We start from the raw sequence: 6,632 nt of genomic DNA on the forward strand, positions 1-6,632 counted from the left end.
TGGCGCGATCTCTGCTCACTGCAACCTCTGCCTCCCAGGTTCAAGTGATTCTCCTGCCTCAGCCTCCCCAGTAGCTGGGACTACAGGCACCTGCCACCATGCCCGGCTAGTTTTTTGTACTTTTTTAGTAGAGACGGAGTTTACCATGTTAGCCAGGATGGTCTCGATCTCCTGACCTCGTGATCTACCCGCCTCAGCCTCCCAAAGTAGTGTGCACATTTTTAAAGCTTGTGATATACATTGCCCTACTATCTACCAGAAGGGTGTTAGCAATTTCCATTCCCACCAGTGTGCAGTTATTTTAGTTAGAAAATTTTGTGAAAAAGATATTAGCAATTACTCATGCATAGTCGTTAATACTTTGATGTATAGAACATTATATATAACACATAAAACATATCCGATACATATTCTCTCTATAAAATATGTTCTATGTGTCTATATATGCTATCTCTATCTAACATATAGAGTATGTGATCAATAGAATGCCCAACTTTAAGTAATTTAACTTGTAGTATACTTTCAAAAATAAAATTTTTATATTTTTTGGAGACAGGGTCTCCCTCTGTTGCCCAGGCTGGAGTGCAGTGGCTCAGTCTTGGCTCACTGCAGTCCCTGGCTTAAGGGATCCTTCCACGTCAGCCTCCCAAGTAGCTGGGACTACAGGCAAGTGCCACCATGCCCAGCTAATTTTTTAGTCTTTTGTAGAGAAGGGGTGTCACTATGTTGCCCAGCCTGGTCTTGAATTCCTGGGCTCAAGTGATCCTCCCACTTTGACTTCCAAAAGTGCTGAGATTACAGGCGTGAGCCACCATGCCTAAGATTATTTCAAATAGTTTCCTAAGTAACCAGGCCTTCCTCGAGACAATCTGCTCTGTAAGTTATCAATTAACATCTACAAAACACGAATTTGGGGCTGAGAATGTTTGATCTTCAGTCATTTTATCTGCCATTTGTGTTTCTTGGCAATAAAGCTATGCCATTTGCATATAAGATGACCTTGTCTTTCTGTTTTCTCTGAGAGGGAAATGTGATGGTTCATGTTCTGCTTGGCTTCCATTAGTCACTCCCTGCCTTTCTCTGTCCTGCTGTCTGTCCCGTGACACTAATTGCCTGCCTCGGACTCCTTTGGCCTCTGGCTACTGGCTGGGTCAGTTAATGGGAAGCACTGGCTGGAGATTAGAGGGTGGAAAGAGAGGCTTGGGGTATTTTACCTCCTCAGCAACTGGGCTTCACTTTGGTAGGGGCTGCCTTCTTCTGTGTCCACAGTTCCTGTAGGAGGGTCCCTCTCTCCCAATTCCAGTACTGTCCTGGAACCTCAGGGAGCCCAGGGCTTTTCAATGTTGCTGAACATATTGGTTCCCCTACTAGTTCCCTTATTGGTTCCCCTATTCCTGCCAACATTTTTGCAAGTAATTCTGTCACTTGGCTCTCCTCAGTTATACCTTTTGGGGTGCCATCTGTTTGCAGGGTCCTGCTTGTTAAAGGGACTGTATTTGTCCCAAGGATCAAAGTTAAATACAATAGACACGGGACCTCTAAACCCCTACTTTACCTTCTCACATCTTCTCTGACCCCTCTTTTTTTTTTTTTGAGACGGAGTCTCTCTCTGTCATCCAGGCTAGAGTGCGGTAGTGTGATCTTGGCTCAATGCAACCTCTGCTTCCTGGGTTCAAGTGATTCTCCTGCCTCAGCCTCCTGAGTAGCTGGGATTACAGGCGCCCAGCTAATTTTTGTATTTTTGGTAGAGACGGGGTTTCACCATCTTGGCCAGGCTGGTCTTGAACTCCTGACCTCGTGATCCACCCGCCTCAGCCTCCCAAAGTGCTGGGATTACAGATGTGAGCCACTGCGCTGGGCCAGGATCAAAGTTAAATACAAGAGGCAGGGGACCATCTAAACCCCCTACTTCACCTTCTCACAATATCTTTTCTGATCCCTCTTTTTTTGAGACAGAGTCTCACTTTGTCATCCAGGCTGGAGTGCAGAGGTGTGATCTTGGCTCAATGCAATCTCCGCCTCCTGTGTTCAAGTGATTCTCCTGCCTCAGCCTCCCAAGTAGCTGGGAGTACAGGTGCCCGCCACCAAGCCCTGCTAATTTTTGTATTTTAGTAGAGATGGGGTTTCACCATGTTGGCCAGGCTGGTCTCGAACTCGTGACCTCAAGTGATCTTCCCATCTTGGCCTCCCAAAGTGCTGGGATTATAGGCTTGAGCCACCATGCCCGGCCTCTGACCCCTTTCTTTATTCCTAGGATAAAGGCAGTGGTCCTGAGTGGAGTTTGCATTTGGGGACAGTCTCCCAGTGAGCCTCAGGTGCCTGTTTAAGCCACTATGACTCAGTGCAGCCTGTAGCTGGCTCCTGCCAGAGTTAGACTGGGAGTATTACAAATTCTTTGATGGAATTCCTGGCTGACTTATCCCCAGTATGATACACACCAAACCATGGTCTACAGTGGAACAGCCCATCCTAAAACCCACTAGCTTCTCATTGAGAATATGGGCCTGAGAAGCCAGACTTGCAATTTATTATGGAGGACTTTTAGTTTAATTTTATGTTAATTTTATTTATTATAATTTTTATTTTTGAGATGGAGTCTCACTCTGTTGATCAGGCTGGAGTGCAGTGGCATGATCTTGGCTCGCTGCAACCTCCGCCTCCCGGGTTCAAGCAATTCTCCTGCCTCAGCCTCCCAAGTAGCTGGGATTACAGGTGCCTGCCACCGTGCCTGGCTAATTTATATATATATATACACACACACACACACACTTTATATATATACACTTTCTTTTTAAGTAGTGACGGGGGTTTCACCATGTTGGCCAGGCTGGTCTCGAACTCCTGACCTCGTGACCTGCCCACCTCCGTCTCCCAAAGTGCTGGGATTACAGGCATAAGCCACTGTGCCTGGCCTTTTCATTACAATATTATTCAGAAAGGTCTTTAAAAATAACTATAGCATACATTTATATCCTGACGTCTTAAAGCAACTTCCTAAAAAAAAACAAACTTCAAATGACCAAGAGAAATTGTCAAGGATTTTAAGTTGGATCCTTAAGTGATTAGGTTTGTGTTGAGAGATTTTAGTAAAAAGATTTGTGGTTTCCAATAGAGAGAAAAGCAAAAACCACCAACCAACCAACCAACCAACCAACAAGCAAAAACTCCCTAAAATTTAAATACTAGATATATTTTTTGGTGTGGTGGGGGGAAGGAGAATACAGAAAAGTACATGGGTTAGTATAATAACCTGGGCTTTCATAATCAGGATAAATAAATGTTGGTGTTTCGTCATGTTTGCTTCAGTTCAATATGTTTTTAGAAATACCACATGCAGACCAGGTGCAGTGGTTCACGCCTGTAATCCCAGAACTTTAGGAGGCCAAGGCGGGCAGATCACGAAGTCAGGAGATCAAGACCATCCAGGTTAACATGGTGAAACCCCATCTCTACTAAAAATGCAAAAAATTAGCCGAACATGGAGGCATGCACCTGTAGTCCCAGCTACTCGGGAGAATAGCTTGAACCCGGGAGGCAGAGGTTGCGGTGAGCTGAGATTGTGCCACTGCCCTCCATCCTGGGCAACAGAGTGAGACTCCGTCTCAAAAAAAAAAAAAAAAAGGAAGAAGCAACTATTATAAATAATTTGATATGTACCCAATTTATGCTAAGCTAGTACATACAGTAATTTATTTATTTTAACTCCTATGAGTGTTCTATTATATCCACAATTACACAATCGCACCACAATTTATATTTCTAATTTTCTGCTGGAAAACTTTTAGGTTTCTTTCCAATTGTGATCCTACAAACACTGTTGCAGTGGCCCTCCTAATATGTGTCTCATTGTGCATATATTTTACAGTGTTTGTACCTAGACATGGAGTTGCCAGGCCGTGGGGGTGTGCTCATTTCCAGTTACACTAGATGGTAAGAACTTATTGTGTAGTCAACCGGCCGATTTGCGTTGCCTTCACTGAACCTCCAGATGGCTGTTAAATAGATTTCTGAGGTTTCTCAAGAAGAATTGGCATGACTAGGTGCAGTATGTGATTTCAATTCTAAATACATGCCCAGGTATAGTGGAATGACTAGAATGAACAAAGTCATCTGCAACTATGAGACTAGGCAGACCTCTAGTAGTATTTACGTGATGTGGTACTTCTGTGTAGCGTTTAAAAATAATTTTAAGCTGGGTGCAGTGTCTCACGCCTGTAATCCCAGCATCTTGGGAGGCTGAGGTGGGAGGATTGCTTGAGCCCAGGAGTTTGAGACCAGCCTGGCCAATATAGTGAGATCTCTAAAAATTTAAAAAAAAAAAAAAATTAGCTAGGTGTAGTGGTGTGCACCTGCAGTCCTCGCTACTGGGGAGGCTAAGCAGGGAGGATTGCTTGAGTCCACGAGGTTCAGGCTGCAGTGAGCTATGATTGCACCACTGCACTCTAGCCTGAGTGACAGAGCAAGAACCAGTCTCAAAAAAAAAAAAAAAAAAGAAAAAGGAATGATAATAATAATTTTAAAACCTCAGAAATATGAATATATCATGCCCCAAGAAATCTCTTATCAAATGTCAGAGTTAAACAACAACACTTTTATGCACCTTTGGTATAAAATCTCCAAAACTAGTCTAAACAAATCTCAGAAACAGATGGTGTGAAGTCCCTGAAAAGAGTGACTTTATATTGGAACAGAAGCACAAGTGGTCAGAGAGCAGTCAGTCATAACTGTTTTCAGTACCATGATTTTTGGTAATGCCTTTGAACAACTTCAGTGAGTTTGGTTGTAAGTGGGGACCTTTATATCAAGGTCGGCTAGTTCCTTGGATCAGATTGCATAAGGTCCTGTCTTGCATTCAAAATGGCACTCTTGTGTCTATCAACCTCAGTTCATATTTACATGGACATAAAAGGAAGGCATTACTTTTTTTGTTTTTTGTTTTTTTTGAGACAGGATTTTGCTCTGTCGCACAGGCTGGAGTGAAGTGGCACTATCTCGGCTCACTGCAACCTCTGCCCCGCCAGGTTCAAGCGATTCTCCTGCCTCAGCCTCCCGAGTAGCTGGGACTACAGGCGTGCACCACCATGCCCAGCTAATTTTTGTATTTTTAGTAGAGATGGGGTTTCGCCATGTTGGTCAGGCTGGTCTCGAACTCCTGCCCTCAGGTGATGCACCTGCCTTGGCCTCCCAAAGTGCTGGTATTAAAGGCGTGAGCCATTGCGCTCAGCCTAAGGGAAGGCATTTACCTACTTTCAGATGGTTTAGTGTTTGAATTTTCTGACAAGAAGTTGGTGTTATTTCCCTTTTATCTGGATCACGTTCTATGCTCAGCAGCTGCACTAGAGACAATTTTAAAATAAAGTACATGCCGTGTAGTCTAGTGCTGCTTAAGATTTTGTTTTTCATATGCTGCAATTCCTTTCTTACAACCACAGCATAAGGTAATCCAAAGTTCCATTTCATATTTCTGCTTGTGTCCTTATTTCAAAAGAAAAGGAACAGGATTTCTTCTAGATTGCAGTTCCTATTTTGAGTGGAAATATTTTCACTCTTTTGTTCCAGCCCCGAGAAAGAAGCCAGATCATCTCTAGTTAAGAGTTCTTGGCTAGCCAAGGGAATTCTCTCATATTATAGGTCCTCAGCACGCATGATTGGGCCAGTAGATTCTTTCTGAGTGACTTCTGGGAATGAAATGGAGCTGCTGAGAAAATGTAGAACAAAATTCCAATATGGAAAATTATCCCACAAAGAAGTGACTTGTAACTTAAGATGTAATGTTACCACCTGATTTCCCATGATTGCATTTGTGGTTGACTTTATATACTCTTTTTCTCCCTTAAACTCTTCCTACTTAATAAAAATTAATTACAAATAAAAATGAGTGATGATCACAAACTATAAAAGCAACTGTGAAAAATGACATCTAGAAAATTTTGCTTCACGTTCTCAAAATTTGTGTTTTGGAGTCATTCTCAAATAACTCACCATAGAAGCAAATTTCTCAGACAACAATGATAAAGAGAAATATTGAAATGAAAATACGTAAATAAAGCTGCTTTTCACAGAAAAGTTTTTATTGTGGTGTAAAATATACATAACGTAAAATTTACCAACTTCGTTTTCTTTTTGAGATGGAATCTCGCTCTGTCACCCAGGCTGGAGTGCAATAGTGTGATCTCGGCTCACTGTAACCTCCGCCTCCTGGGTTCAAGTGATTCTCCTGCCTCAGTCTCCCGAGTAGCTGGGATTACAGGCACATGCCACCATGTCTGGCCAATTTTTGTATTTTTAGTAGAGACAGAGTTTCATCATGTTGGCCAGGCTGGTCTCAAACTCCTGGCCTCAAGTGATTTGCCCACCTCAGCCTCCCAAAGTGCTGGGATTACAGGTGTGAGCCACCGTGCTTGGCCCCATCTTGTATTTTTTTTTTTTTGAGATAGAGTCTCGCTCTGTCGCCCAGGTTAGAGTGCAGTGGCGCAATCTTGGCTCACTGCAAACTCTGCCTCCCGGCTTCAACTGATTCACCTGTCTCAGCCTCCCCAGTAGCTGGGATTACAGGCGCCTGCCACTGTGCCTGGCTAATTTTTGTATTTTTAGTAGAGGCGACGTTTCACCATGTTGGCCAGGCTGGTCTC

Source organism: Colobus angolensis, unplaced genomic scaffold (assembly GCF_000951035.1).
Source record: "Colobus angolensis palliatus isolate OR3802 unplaced genomic scaffold, Cang.pa_1.0 Scaffold35, whole genome shotgun sequence".
Lineage (NCBI taxonomy): Eukaryota > Metazoa > Chordata > Mammalia > Primates > Cercopithecidae > Colobus > Colobus angolensis.